This window comes from Astatotilapia calliptera, chromosome 5 (genome assembly GCF_964374335.1).
Source record: "Astatotilapia calliptera chromosome 5, fAstCal68.1, whole genome shotgun sequence".
Lineage (NCBI taxonomy): Eukaryota > Metazoa > Chordata > Actinopteri > Cichliformes > Cichlidae > Astatotilapia > Astatotilapia calliptera.
The window spans coordinates 139,252-155,053 of record NC_137426.1 but is presented as its reverse complement, the minus strand read 5'-3'; the positions used below and the strand labels follow the sequence as shown (position 1 = coordinate 155,053).

Sequence of the window (15,802 nt, the reverse complement as noted above, 5' to 3'; positions counted from 1 at the left end):
CCCCTCAGCCTCATGTTCCGTACCAAAACTCTGCTTCCAACTTCTAGCTTGGACGGTATAATACGTTGGTCAAATCGAGTCTTGTTCCTCTCAGCGTTCTTTGCAGCATTCTTTGAAGATAGCAGATAACTTTCTTTCAACCTAGCTTTTAAGTCTTGCACATACTGTGAATGTGTCTGTTGTTCTTTCTCACGTACAGGAAGATTAAAAGCGAGGTCAATGGGGAGACGAGGACAACGTCCAAACATTAGTTCGTATGGGGTGTAGCCAGTGACTTCATTTTTAGTACAGTTGTAGGCATGGACAAGTGGTTTCACAAACTGTTTCCATTTGGATTTCTGTTTGAATTCAAGAGTTCCCAACATGGCCAGTAGAGTGCGATTAAACCTCTCTACTGGGTTTCCTCTTGGATGGTACGGTGTTGTGTGACACTTTTGGACTCCCAACAGGGCGCATAACTCCTTTATCAATTTCGACTCAAAGTCTGGCCCTTGATCTGTATGGAGTCTTTCTGGAATTCCATAATAAACAATGAAGTTTTCCCAAAGACAGTTAGCCACAGTTTTTGCCTTTTGGTTTGGTGTTGGAATGGCAAGGGCATATTTGGTAAAATGATCTGTCAGTACCAGGATGTCTTTGGTGTTGCTAGTATCGGGCTCGAGACTGAGGAAATCCATACAAATGAGTTCAAGCGGACGTGATGTCCGAATGTTAACCAGAGGAGCAGCTCTCTCTGGCAAGCTTTTCCGGCGAATACACCGGCCACAGGTTTTTATTTTATTTTCCACATCCACTGCCATTCTTGGCCAATAGAACCGAGTCCTGGCAAGGTCAAGGGTCCGTTCCACTCCCAGGTGGCCCATATCATTGTGGAGGCTGTGGAGAACAGTTTGCCGCAGTTCTGTCGGAAGGACCAGTTGGTATGATGGTTGTTCATTTTCATATCTTATCCTATAGAGGATACCATCAATCAGCTCCAATTTGTTCAGTTCGCGAAGGAGAAGAGGAATTTCAGGAAGCTCTTTCCTGGCTGTCAGAGGAACTTTTTCTCCTGACTCCAACTGGTGAATAACCTCCTGAAGAGTTGGATCAGTTCTCTGTTTTTCATAAAGCTCAGATTGGGATATGGTGGAAATAACAGGAAGTCCATGTGAATCTTCTGAGTAATTCTCAGGAAGCACTGCTGTGTTGATGGACAGGGATTCAACCAAACTATTCTCAGCTTGGGTCCTGACAACACCACTTTGGCAAATCGCATCGACAACTTCAGCTGATATTTCACCATCACTGCTGCTTGAGAGATGTTGTTGAGTAAACTGATTAATTAGCTCCTCATCTTTTTGAGCAGGTTCCCCAGAGGAAGTACCATCATGGGGCAGACGGGAAAGTGCATCTGCATCCAGGTTTTGCTTGCCTGCTCGATACTGTATCTTGAACGAGAATGTAGAAAGAGCAGCCAGCCAACGATGGCCGGTAGCATCCAACTTTGCTGATGTCAAGATATAGGTAAGTGGGTTGTTATCCGTGACTACTGTAAAGCTTGCTCCGTACAAGTAATCATGAAATTTTTCTGTCACGCTCCACTTCAGTGCCAAGAATTCAAGCTTGTGAGCTGGGTAACGACTTTCACTGGATGACAACCCCCTACTAGCATAGGCTATCACCCTAAGTCTCCCCTCTTGCTCTTGGTAAAGGGCAGCGCCCAATCCGTTGGTGCTGGCATCTGTGTGGAGAATGTAAGGCAGTGCCGGATCAGCAAAACCTAGAACTGGTGCAGTGGTAAGTTTGTCAATGAGGGTATCAAAAGCCAACTGACATTCAGGACTCCACCTGGAACCAAAGGAGTGCTTGGGATCAAACTGTGAGCTCTTAGAAGTCTCATTTTTGGAGCTTTTGTGTGTGGATGGATATCCACGTGTGAGGTTGTTGAGTGGCTTGGCAATCATGGCATATCCCTTAATAAAACGCCTATAGTAGCCAGCGAATCCCAGAAAAGATTTCAAGGTCTTCAGGTTGGTTGGAATTGGCCAGGATTTCAAGGTGGCAACCTTTTCTGGGTCTGTCTCAACACCATTTTCTGAAACAATGTGGCCCAAGTATCGGACGGATGTCTGAAAGAATTTGCATTTTTCTGGAGAAAGTTTTAACCCAAATTCTCTCAGGCGATTCAACACCCTCAGCAAACGGTCTTCGTGCTCCTCAAGAGTGTTGGAGAATATGATCAAATCATCCAAAAACACGAGGACCTCTTTCAAGTGCAAGTCTCCCATGCACTTCTCCATGAGTCTTTGGAACGTTGAAGGTGCATTAGTAACTCCTTGAGGCATTCGGTTGAACTCCCAAAACCCAATTGGCGTCACAAAAGCGGTTTTGGCTTTATCAGCTTCATCCATCTCTATCTGATAATAACCAGATTTGAGATCAAGCACAGAGAACCATTTCGATCCAGTGAGTGCTGTAAACGATTCCTCCAAGTTGGGCAATGCGTACACATCCTTGATCGTTTGCAGGTTGAGTTTGCGGTAGTCAATACATAGTCGAATGTCTCCATTTTTCTTCTTGACAACCACTATTGGTGATGAAAATGATGACTCCGACTCCCTGATAACACCAGTATCTAGAAGCTCTCGAAGATGTTTACGAACAGCTTCTATGTCCTGGGGATGAATAGGTCTTGCTTTGTGTTTAAAAGGGGTATTGTCATGGAGCTTGATGTGATGCTTCACTTCCTTAGTGCAACCAAAATCCAAGTCATGATGTGAAAAAACTTCAGACATGGCATTTAGTTTTGTTGTGATCCGTTCTCTCCATTCTGCTGGTATTGGTGACTCGCCAAATTTGAAAGTGAGTGGTGTTGACACCATCTCCCGATCTGGGGGGTTGGTCACACTGTGCTCAGAGACTATGCAGTCATAGGCTCCCAGCTCTGCAATGACACTCAAAGCTGGTATATAGATGTCTTGCTCTGTTCTGTTTGACACAACAACTGGAACCTGAGTATGTGTACCACCTTTAAGAGCGACTAGACAATTACTGACACACAAACCACCCGGCAGGCCTGAACCCGGGTGCTGAATGACAACACATTGACTAGCTGGGCTGAGAAGCTTGGCAGAACCCTCGACCACAACTGTGCAGCCAGCTGGAATTAGCACAGGAGATTTACTAAGGGTCGTCACAACACCAAGATGATCATTCCAATTCTGTTGGTATGTCACTTGGAGAGTTTGCAGAACTGCTCTGTACCCGTAAGAGGTAGGCTGGAATGATGAACAGTTACTAGAAGAGAATTGTTCATAAAGAATTTCAAGTGTATTCATGCCAACAAGTACTGAGGTTGGATAATCAGGTCTCACATCAGGAACAACAAGTGCAAGCGTTTGAACTGGGAAGTCACTCCCAAGAAAGTCTTTTGGAAATGTCATGGCAACCTCAACATACCCAAGGTATGGAACACATTGACCAGCAGCCCCCTCCACATGAAGAAGCTCATTCAATGGGTGGACTGGCTGATCGGAGAGATGCTCATTATAGAATGAAACTGGAATTGTGGTAACCTGGGAACCAGTATCCAGTAGACACGGGCAGTTGCAACCTGCAATGTTGACTTCTGCTGTACATCTGGATCCAACTAATCCTGGTGGTAATCTAGTGTGGATCTTTGTCTGCGACTTTGCACACTTGGCATGCTTTTTGTTCTCAGCGGGACAAGGTTGGTCCAGCTCAGCTCCTGTTTGCCCCTCAACAGGAACTGGAACTAGTTTAAATCCTCAGAAGCAGAGGACTTTTGCTTCTGCCACTTTTGTTTGCTGTCAAATTGCTTCCGCTTGGCACTTACCAATGCTGAATTGGGTGCATTTTCACATTGTGGCTTAATGTGACCATCTTCTCCACAGCGGAAGCAAAACCCTGGTTTAGGGCTGGAGACGCTAGGTTTTGGATTCTTACCAACCTTCTTAGGCCCATAGAGCTTTGGAGCTGGGCAGGCAGCAACCGGTGGTTTGACATTACACTGCTGTGCTGTCAAAGCTGAAAGCTGCTGTTGTATAGCTGCCATCTGTTGTGAGAGCCGTTTAGTCAGAGTGGTTAGCGCAGCACAGAGGTTAGTTTCTTCTCCAGTATTGGCAAACTGGGCATTAGTGGTGGCTTTCTGTTTTGTCGGTCCCAAATGCTGTTTCATCCTTAATGTCTTTGCTGCCTCTCTGTCCTCTTCAGTTCGAAGGAGTAATAGAAGCTCAGTAAATTTGGGGGGGTTGTGCTTCTTTTGCTTAAGTTGGAGTTCCGATATTAAATTGTTATCCCAACATCCCCTGCAGAATTGATTCAACAGTCGGTTGTCTATGTCTTTCTCTAAAACACCCCCTCTTTTTGCTGCATGCTGTAATACCACCTGCAGACGTTGCAAATAGGCCGAAGGCTTTTCTCCGCTGTCCTGGAAGGTGTCCATGAACTTGGCGTATAACTCATCTCCATCTTGCACAGTGCCATAGGCTGAGTCAAGTTGTTTCATATAGACCTCTGGTGGTGTGTCAAGGCTGAGATGTTTTACCATATTACAGGCAGGAGGCAGTAGACTGTCACGAATCAGTCTGGTGCGCTGCAGATCAGATATAGATGGATCTTTCAGGGCTAATTCGACCCCTGACCGCCATATATCATAATCTGTCTCTTGAATTGGCCTGGGCACTTTACCAGAAAACGCTCTCAGTCGATGGAATGCATGCAGCGAGCTGTCCCCACTCCGAACAACGTGTTCCACAACATAGCGTTGTACTTCAGGAGGGTTGAGATCAGCCGCTGGAATGGAGGCAGAATGCCTCTCTCCGCCGTGCGCTTCAGCACTACTGGCAACAGAAGGGGACTTAGATGGAAGAGGGGCTGGTAGTGAAGAAGGAAAGACTGAATCGGGAGGGTTTGAATCTTCTAGTTCTGGTTTTGCAACCACTGGAGTCTCTGGGTTGAGCTCTGCAAGGGACCGGCGTATCTGGGTCATCCCCTCACTGAGGACTTCTGCATAATCCCTCCCAGATAATTTGGCTATTCTTTTTAAGTCTGCCAAGTAAGTATTTGTCTTGGAACCACTAACTTTTGATGCATAAACTTCAGATAGACTTTCAATATGGAGTTTGTCACCTGAATCTGACATAGATGTGTGCGGTAGCAACTGAGACAACCGCGTTAAAGATAAACCCGAAGCGTACTCAGCGACAAGCATGTCATTAAATTCAGATTCTGGTGAATCTATAGTAACCTTGCGAGCTATGTCACCATACTGTTCAAGGAAATGTACAACTTCATTAACTGAGTGCTCAGTTACTCCGTCAACTAAAACCGCATTTGGGATCTTAATGGCAAGTGTCTCAAAAACTTCCATTATGGGGAAAAATGAATTGGTGAGTTTGAATATATATTAATTACTAACCAAATCAGCTCCTGGCTGGCTCGCCAAGTAATGTAACACTGATGTAGCGCTAATGAGTTAATACAGGCTAGGGATTGAGTGTGATTTTGTGGTTATTATTAATCAGAAGATTTAGGAATGCTACCGGAGCTGATGGGCAGTAATTAAATACACACAACACAAAATGCTTTTGCAGGTACCATGTATTTAACCGAAAGCAAAGAAAATTAAGAAAAGAAAATGAAAGCTTAAATAATCATTCCTGCTGTAGCTATTTAATTAATAGAAAAACCCAGTGGGGGTGCACAAAAACAACTAAGCAAATTCTTCCGGCTTATACCAAGCAATAAAGATTCTCAAAAAAAAAGTTCCCCATAAATAACACATGTTAACATCGAAAACACTGATCCACACTGAAGTCCATGAGTTTTATCTGAATATCCATGAGCAATGTCCAAGCGCTATTGTCCATAAACGGGGGAACTGGTGTGTATGATTGTGGAAATCAGTGTATTCGGAAATTACGGGACAGAGCGTCGCCTTTGATAGCTTCCTACCAGTCCAGTGGAAGCTTCAATGCAGAATGAGTCCTGCTCCTAGCCGTTCATTGGCTCGCCATCCTTTTCCATACCCAAAAAAGGTTCACCTGGCCTGCATTAAATAAACAAGGCCAATAAGAAATCACAAGAATAACATACAAAAATGTCAGCCAATTAAGCTAAATACATTAAGTTATTCTTGTTCCTGTGTACACAATTTATAAAAATAAACAAACAATATATTGGTTAAATATAATATTTCTAACCAATAAGGATTTAACTGAAAACATTTCAACTGCTACATACATACATACTATGTAGCTCCACAACATTTGTTATTCAACAACTATCAGTCAAATCAAAATCAAATTGTTTGGACCGGCAGCAGCCGATTAGGGTCAGCTGGTAGCAATACAAACAGTCAATTAAAAGTTCAAACTCACCAATTCCATTCTGTTCAGTGCACAACAACATTATGGCTCTGGCTCACAGTAATCAGCATCTAAGTTGCATAAGTTAGTTGGTGTTAAGAAAATGCATTAAAACGGGAAAAGCAAATGTTTGCCAATACACACCTGCAACAGCTCTGTCACCTGGCTTGCCTCCACGCATCTGACGGGAGGAAGCCGGGACAGGCTTACTATGACCTACATGCCATTCGATTGGCTGAGCAAAGTCATGTGGTTGGAGTCATGCATTTGTGATGCGTTCAATGGCAGGAAATAAGTGCAGGAAATCACTCTGGGTTACAATAGCATAACAACAAAGTCTTATGAGGTAATGGCAGTCCAATGCTCCACAAAGTGACTGGTAACTGGTGCAGGCCAGTGAGTGAGTCAGAGAGAGAGAGAGAGAGAGAGTGTGTGTGTGTGTGTGTGTGTGTGTGTGTGTGTGTGTGTGTGTGTGTGTGTGTGTGTGTGACAGAGTTCAGTGAGACCATGGAGGAGAGAGGGGAGAGGGGGCAGAATCGGGAGGGAGTTAAGCTTCCTGACAGCCTGATGGATGAAGCTGTCCTTCAGTCTGCTGGTCCTGGCCTGGAGACTCCGCAGTCTCCTCCCTGACGGCAGCAGCTTGAAGAAGCTTTGCATTGGGTGCGTGGGATCAGCCGCTATGCAAAGGGCTTTTTTAGTGAGACGGGTGCTGTAAATGTCCTGGAGGGAGGGGAGAGAGACACCAATGATCCTCTCTGCAGCTCTCATTATGCGTTGGAGGGTTCTATGACAGGACGCATTGCAGGCTCCAAACCACACAGTGATGCAGCTCGACAGGATGCTCTCGATGGTGCCTCTGTAGAAAGTGTGCATGATGGGGGCTGGTGCTCCTGCTCTTCTTAGTTTGCGGAGAAAGAAGAGACGCTGCTGTGATTTCTTGGCCAGTGCTGTGGTGTTGTTCGTCCAGGAGAGATCCTCTGTGATGTGCACACCCAAGAACTTGGTGCTGCTCACTCTCTCCACAGACGCTCCGTCAATGGTCAGAGGAGCATGTTGGGTGTGCACTCTCCTGAAGTCACAACAATCTTGGACAGTAGATTAGAATCAGAAAGACTTTATTTTTTATATTATTATTCCCAAGGGGCAATTAAGACTAGTTAATGGTTAATGGTTGGACCGTGGAGGAGAAATTTCTGCAGATTTGCTGTAATAACCAACCATTCCCAGAAACCTATGCAGCTCACGCATTGTTTTAGTTGTGGAATAATCTTTAAGCGCAACAAAGTTGGACTTCATGGGCTGTACCTGCCCATGTCAAATGATCTTGCCGAGTTTCCGGATAAACCACCAGGTCATCCAAATAGGCACTGCAGTTGGAGAGGCCACTCAGAACTTTATCAGCCTCTGAAAGGTAACATGAGCATTACTGATATCAAATGCTATGAGAGTATAAAAAGTCATCTGATGATGGCTTAAATGTTGGAAGCATGTTCAGTTAAGGAGACTTGCTAGTAACCTTTAAGGTTTTCCAGTTTGGGTACAGCTCCAGGGGCTCTGATCTGTTTCAGCAGATATTCAGTTTCCTGTTTTGTTAGTGAGTGCTTTACAGGCAGTGTTGGAGAGTAACGGAGTACATGTGCCGGTGTTACGTATTTAAAATACAAAATATGAGTAACTGTATTCTGTTACAGTTACCGTTTAAAACGGTAGTATTCAGAATCAGAATCAGAATCGTGTTTATTGGCCAAGTATATGTGCAGACACATACAGGGAATTTGGTTCCGGTAGATGGTGGCTCTCAAGCACAGCAATGTAAATCTCACACACACACACACACACACACACACACACACACACACACACACACACACACACACACACACACAAGTGTCTATATATACACATTACACATACATACACAAAGCTGTGTAAACCAACTATAAATAACGAATCTAACTTATATACATAAAATACAGAAATGAATGAGGTGGAATGAATACTACAAAATGTACATAAGGTGCAGCTGCAGTCTGGAGCAGTGTGACAGGTCAACTGTTAAGAAGGTGTGAGGGGTCAGAATGCTTTGCTGAAATAAATGGGTTACACAGCGGTATTTTCCTGTTTCATATGTTCGGCTATGTCCTCTCTATTTTTGGTAATTCCATGCCGGTGGAAACCCAAACAAAACACTCATTAAGAGGCTCTACGAGCCCGACACGAACCCGACGTATTAGCCAGAGGTCCCTTTACTATGGTTCGGAGCCGCGGACCTGTTTTATATATGCGCCGAATAGTTTTTTATACGAGATCGCTGCAAAAAGTGCAGCCTTACCTAATGTCCACCTACTGTTACTCATTTATATTAAGATTTAATATAAAATGAGTGTTATAGAGTCTGACAGCTGCTGGTAAGAATGACCTGCGGTAGCGCTCCTTCCTACGCTGTGGGTGTAAAAGTCTACTGCTGAACGAGCTGCTCGGTGCTCGTCCAGTCTCACGCAGGGGATGGGAGCTGTTGTCCATGATGGATGTTAGCTTAGACAACATCCTCTCCTCCAAAACCTGCTCGATGTACTCCAGTAGACAGTCCACAATGTCAGTGTTGTCTAAGAACTTCTGGATATGGCAAGTGTCCGTGTTATAACTGAAGTCCGCAGTGTACAGGGTGAAGATTAAAGGGGTGAGTACTGTTCCTTATGGGACCCCCGTGCTACAGACTACCACCTCAGACACAGTCCCGTAGCCTCACATACTGGGGTCTTCTGGTGAGGTAGTCAATAATCCACGAGGACAGCTGATGGTCCATTCCCACCAATCCCTGCATCTTCTCCCTTAGCACTGAGGGTTGGATTGTATTGAAGGCACTGGTAAAATCAAAAAACATGACTCTCACAGTGCATCTGGCGCTCTCCAGATGATAGAAGGCCCGATGCAGCAGGTAGGTGACCGCGTCATCCACCCCGATGTTAGGCTGGTAGGCAAACTGCAGCGGGTCTAGATCTCTCCCAACTGGTGGGCGAAAGTGGTGTAGTATGATCCTCTCCATGGTCTTTATCAGGTGTGAAGTCAGGGCAACGAGTCTGAAGTGGTTTGGCTCCTTGGGTTGCGTTGTCTTTGGGACAGGCACCAAACAAGAGGTCTTCCACAGAATGGAGACCCTCTCCAGGCTGAGACTGAGGTTAAAGATAACCTCACAGAGTTGATCTGCACAGTCCCTCAAAAGTCTGGAGCTGATTCCTCTGGCTCCTCAGTTGTGGTCCCAGCTCTGCCAGCGAGAGCTCAAATGGCCCCCCTGACATCCTGAAATATGTCTGTAAGCTTCAGCTCCTGGATCAAACCAGGAAAATCCCCCTGCTGCTGCCTACTAAATGGTAAATGGTAAATGGCCTGTATTTATATAGCGCTTTACTAGTCCCTAAGGACCCCAAAGCGCTTTACATATCCAGTCATCCACCCATTCACACACACATTCACACACTGGTGATGGCAAGCTACATCTTGCAAACACATATTTGTGCTGAAATGTCCATTGCAGTGCGGTAAGCCATCAAACACCCTTATTTGAAAATCAGAATTACATAAAATTGATTGTTTGGCCAAAAATGGGTAAATGACGTAATTAAAAAAAAAATACAATTTACATGTGTTGAGTTTAGAATGAAAGCAGTTTTACCTAATTTATATGATTTAGTACTGTCAACAGCAAGGAATTAAAAAAGGTGGTTATAATGGGTTTCATTACAAGTTTCATTACATTTGCACAACACAGCAAAAATGGTCACATATGGCAAACAATGCAACAAAAAAAACCCCAAACAACACATAAAAAAACAAACAAACAAACAGCCGGGGCCTTCATCTGCCCATTAAATGTCAAACATCGCATTGACCTGTAGTCCCTGCTCATCAGCACATGCTTTTAAAAAGAGCTCCATGTCCTCTGCAAACTGGAAAACAAAGAGGAGGAAGTCCCTCTACACAAACACAGTGCAGATGACAGGCCAGGCAAACATTGATGTGTTTGAATGGCTCCTCATCATGTGAGCCTTGAAGTTTTTTTTAAGAACACTAAGACCACAGTGAGGGCGTTTCATTTTCATGGACTTTCTATAAGCCGCAGTTTCATTTAGCACAGAGGGAGGAGCACATGAATGTTCTACTGAAGATTCAGAAAATGGTTTAGATGCTGGAGACAAGACATCAAGAGGGAGGCGGGGGTCCTCAGAGAGTGCAGCGGGAGGGAGGCGGGGGTCCTCGGAGAGTGCAGCGGGAGGGAGGCGGGGCTCCTCGGAGAGTGCAGCGGAGAGCAGTCCTGATAGCGGTGGCTGACTTGGCATTGAAGAATGCTGACATGACAATAAATGCCGTGCCATATCCCCACGCCGTATGGTGGTCATGTTACAGACAGGGCAGTGAAAGTCATCATCATCATCATCAAAGTGTCCTGCATCAGCATATCATTTTGTCTGTGAGAGAGGAAAACCCCCACATGTAATTTAAATGCAGTTGTATAGAATGCAATCAGTTTATCCAACAATCAGATTGTACATATTAAGAAAAACATCCAAGCCATCCTCAGTAATGAAAGCAAAATGGTGTGGATCACAAGAGCTGTCAAGAAATGTGGTGAACAGGAAATACAAATATTCTTAATAAAAACACACTTTATTCTCTTGCTGATGCACTGAACTGTACAATGTGAAAAGCAACTTGTAAGTCAACAAAGAGACTGCAGAAGTGCTGAAAAGAAGGGCATATTTATAACTTTAACTATGAGGTATATTTAACACCAACAAAGCATTTTTAATGTGTCCATTTATTTGCTCCTCAATCTTTGCCCTGACAGCAGGGCTGAAAGTGGGGGACAGAGGGCAGTGAAACAGGCAACACGTGGTGCATTCCTGCAATTCTGGCTTGGAGGCAGATCTCCAAATTGATATGTGCATCTAAAACAGAGAAAAGTACACACATTCCTTACTAAAGTTTAGATTCCTCTGATTAAAAATACTCGAGTAAAAGTAGAAGTATTCACTCAACTTTTTACTCAAGTGGAAGTAAGAAGTACAGGCTTTTGTACTTTAAGTACAAAAATTCAAAGTAATCTTGCTTCCACAGTGCGCGGGGGGGGGAATAATGTAATGACCCTGATTTGAAAATGTCGGGAGTACAAAGTGCAGGTACTTGTGCTAAAATGTAAGAAGTAGAAGTATAAATTAGGCACAAAAAAGTACAGCGGTAAAGTACAGATACCAGAAAATTCTACTTAAGTAATGAAATATTTGTACTTCGTTACTTTCCGTCTCTGAAGCCAACAAAAAAATCATATTCTAATGCAAAATATGTATTTTTTGGCTTGTCGCCCACAGAAGCCCTTAATCCAGCTCTCTTACTTTAACCAGGGCCAGTAAACGGACACATGGTAATGGTAAATGGTAAATGGCCTGCATTTGTATAGCGCTTTTCTAGTCCTTAAGGACCCCAAAGCGCTTTACACTACATTCAGTCATCCACACATCCACACACTGGTGATGGCAGCTACATTGCAGCCACAGCTGCCCTGGGGCGCACTGACAGAGGCGAGGCTGCCGGACACTGGCGCCACCGAGCCCTCTGACCACCACCATCTGTGTTTCTCTGCGAAGCACGATAAAAAAAACACAATTTAACAATGAGTGTTGTTGTAACGCAAACAGAGTGCCAACATGATCAGTGTAAGCAAATTAGATGATTCCTAGAATTATGAAATTACTAACGGCAAATGTACATATGAAAGACTCTGTCCCAACCTTTACGATCCACTTGCAAGGTTTCCACTGTATCCACATGTTTCTGGCTACTGTGGAGGTTGCAATATGGCGCTCCACAGTGGCTGCAGCCAGACCCTTCTCTATTTGCCTGAGCTCCAGCTAGATTCAATTCAATTCAATTTTATTTATATAGCGCCAAATCACAACATAAGTCGCCTCAAGGCGCTTCATAGATACAGAGAAAAACCCAACAATCATATGACCCCCTATGAGCAGCACTTTGGCAACAGTGGGAAGGAAAAACTCCCTAGATGAAGAGTTTGAAAAAAGTTTAGTGCATCAGCTAATTGCTCTGCTCTGATTGGTTGATAAAAGTCAGCTGCTTTAACACAAATGGAGGACTGAATGTAAAAACGTTGTTTACTGTTTAAGTGGACGCTGCTAAGCCCAGCATCTTTGTTTCCTGTTTGAAAACCAGGAAATATTTTTTGATATGATAAATTTTGGATTTGTCCTTCGTTAATGTTCAGTTAGGAAGGTAAATGCTGGACATCAACTATCATCTAGGTTCAGTTCCATAATCAAATTTAACTTGACATTTTGAAATGACATTTTTATACTCAGTACCCTGATTTAAGAAGCTCAAAACTAACAAGACAAACATATTTGAAATACAAGAAAGTGTAGAGCTGTTCCTGACTGGCACCGGAGGCTCGCACCCTGTTGGAAACTTTCCATTTTGAAGACCTACAGTGATCCTCCTGACTTGGTTAGGTGTTGTTTTTCTGAGAATATATTTCTGTCGTCATGCTCTTCAGTTGTCTTTTATCATTTCTCAAGTCTCTAATATTCCTGCTGTGGCTCCGATTGCTTTCTTTTTCAATGTGCACTCACACTGAAATAATTTTTGGCCTTCATCTTTAAAATGACAGTGAAAAGCAATAAATTACAAATAAAAACTTTGAATCAATTTTTTTTGGCAAATATTTTTACTGAAAAAAGAAAACAACACAGTACTTGCACTTACCGAAATACAATTAACCAGGCAATACCTCTACACCAGTAAAATAAGAGATAAAGGGTTGCCACTTGCGGAAAAATTTGGCTTTGCAACCTCTCAACGTATATTTTATTTTTTCAAGTTTTTAAAAAAAACAAAACAAAAAAACATAACATCTTTAAGCCACCGGGAAATAGTTGGATACTTAACAGACTTCCACTGCAACAATATTAGACGTCTCGCTAACAGGGATGTGAAGGCTATGATATCTTTTTGTGTAGAGTCAAGTGTAAGTGAGCGATCAGGAATCCCAAATACAGCAATCAGGAATGAAGAGTTACCCCAAGAACAGCTGACATAATAGCAAAATACCTGTCCAGAAACCTTCCAGCTCAGGACACAGAAAAGACGTGGCTAAGGTGACAAGGAGAGCCGTGGCAGTTATCACATTTGTTTTCCACTTCTAGTTACAATTCAAAAAGTCTAGACTTAGAGAAATGCGCCCTGTGTATGACCTTAAATTGAATAGGTCCAAGACGAGCGCAGGAGGTGGAAGATCGTACCCTCGTGATAGCCTGTTCCCAAGACTCCTCATGTATTCGAATTCCTAGTTCCCCTTCCCATGGACACTTAAGCTTAACATTAGAGTGGTTACTAAAAGACAGGATTTATTCCTCATCCTCTGTGATGAGGAATAAATGATAGCGTAGTTTCCCACTGCTGTTAAGTATTACCATGAAATAATGAGGGAACGGACCCCTGTCCAGCTGCGTTAGAGTCTCTAATAATGGAGGATTGTGCGTACAATCTAAAACGTCTCAAGCTTCAAGTCCGCACTTCTTCAGTTACACCTATAAAGTCTGTTGTGGTGGTGAGCAGTGAGGTTAAACTGCAAAAACTTTGTCCGGTAAACGCTGGCCGTGTCTGCACGGAGATGTGTTTGAAGCAGTCTCAGGCACCGACTTGTTGAACTCACACTTCGTATTGTTTCTGCAGACGGCCGCACGGAGGCGTGTCCACACTGAACGCTTCCACGAGACTGGAGCGTCTCCAGTCTTCTCCGTGACTTTCACACAAACTGAGGCCGGACATCATATCTGCTCAAACGCACAGATCACTGCAGGAGCGCCGCGCACATGAGCTCGGACGCAGAACGAAACCGACTGTAAGGAGCAGCTAGTTAGCAGTCGAGTGTTTTAATGTTCCATTTTAAACCAACGGTGGTTAAAAAAATTCAGCTGATAACTGTCAGCGCTCTCCTGCTGTAGCGCCCTCCTCTGGTCCTCTGCGTCCAAACTGCTTCTGTTCCCCTGCCTTTTTAGAAGTGGTCTGTGGTTCAATATCTGGCCTGTGGACACCTGTGGACCAGAGCAGGCAGTCTTTGAAGTGGCAGCTGACCCGCTTTAACTTCTCCACCCACCACCACTTCCCCTGCCGGTGGCGGACTCCCTCAGGTGTCGGTGTGTTGGTGGTTCTTTGTGTCTGGGGGTGGGCGTCCGGGTACACACCGGCTCACTCCTTGGCGGCCGCTTGTCGGGGCCTGGGGCTCGCTCGGGCCCCTTTGGAGGTGGGGTGCCCCCGGCCTCTCGGCCTAGGGCTCGGTCACTCAGGCGCAGCTGGGGGCCGGCGGAGCTCACGGGCGCGTCACTGCAACTCCCCCTGGCTTCTGCTCCGCGGCTGCTGAGTGAGCCCTCATCTGGGGCTCTCCTCAGCTCTTTCTGGGACAGTGGCGCGGCTGCCCCTCTGTTGGTCTTCCTTGGTCTCTTGTGTTCTGGGGCCTCTGGATGTCTGGAGTTTTGATCTCCTCCATACCTGCTTCACACCCTGGAGGATGGGGCTGTGGCCCCCCCCACACTCCCTAGCAGATCATTACATGGAGAAACCTTTGGAATGCAAGCATGCTGATCCACACAGGTATGCACACATGGGTATTCACAGACGCAGACTAAAGCTTTCTTGGCTGCTGCCTCAAAGCACACTGTGCGCTGTCTATCTTGCGTGCTGCACAATATCGTTTATTACTTAGTAAATACTGATATCTATGACTAGCTAGTTTATTGTGATGGTGCTTTGTTTTCTCTATTATTATGTTGCTCTTTGTTGTTTGCTGTCTCCTCTGTTTGTTTTTTTTGTTTGTTTGTTTTTTTTTTCTCCATACAGGTGACCCAGGAGTTTTTTTTTTTTTTTTTTTGTCTCTCTTCCCCCCCCCTTCTCACCGTCTCTTCTCCCCTTTGGTTTTCTTTCTTTCTCTCCCCCTCTCTCTCTCATTCATTCCCCCTGTCCTATTTATTAAAAAAAAAAAAAAAAAAAAAAAAAAAATGACAAAGGATGAACTGAAGCTCTGCCATCACGTAATGTCGCATACTGCTGTTTCTGATGTCATTTATAAAAAAAAAAAAAAAAAAAAAAAAGAAGTGGCAGCTGACCCGCTTTAACTTCTGAACCACAGCCACCTGCTGTCATTGCTCAGTATTCAGCCAATGAAAACCTGCCATACAACAGACTTCCATTGGTGTGCTGAGGTCAGCTGATCTGCCGCACCTCGCCCTGTTCTTCCTCAGCTTCCAGTTTACATTTCATTTTTCACGTTTTGTCATGTGACCTTTAGTTTGGTTTGTTTTGTGCCCGTCTGAATGACCCAAAGATAAAAAAAAACAACAACAAAAAACCCCGTTGACAATGGG

At 44.4% G+C, this 15,802-nt stretch overlaps 1 long non-coding RNA gene across 1 annotated transcript; it reads right to left on the bottom strand.

Annotated features, from left to right (window-relative positions):
- Positions 1-5,586: 5,586 nt before the first annotated feature.
- LOC113021850 (uncharacterized) lies at positions 5,587-6,632 on the bottom strand. The gene is made up of 3 exons (XR_013908934.1): positions 6,516-6,632; positions 6,384-6,442; positions 5,587-6,052 (listed from the first exon to the last, which is right to left on the bottom strand). It is a non-coding gene; the product is annotated as an uncharacterized LOC113021850 (long non-coding RNA).
- Positions 6,633-15,802: the final 9,170 nt, after the last annotated feature.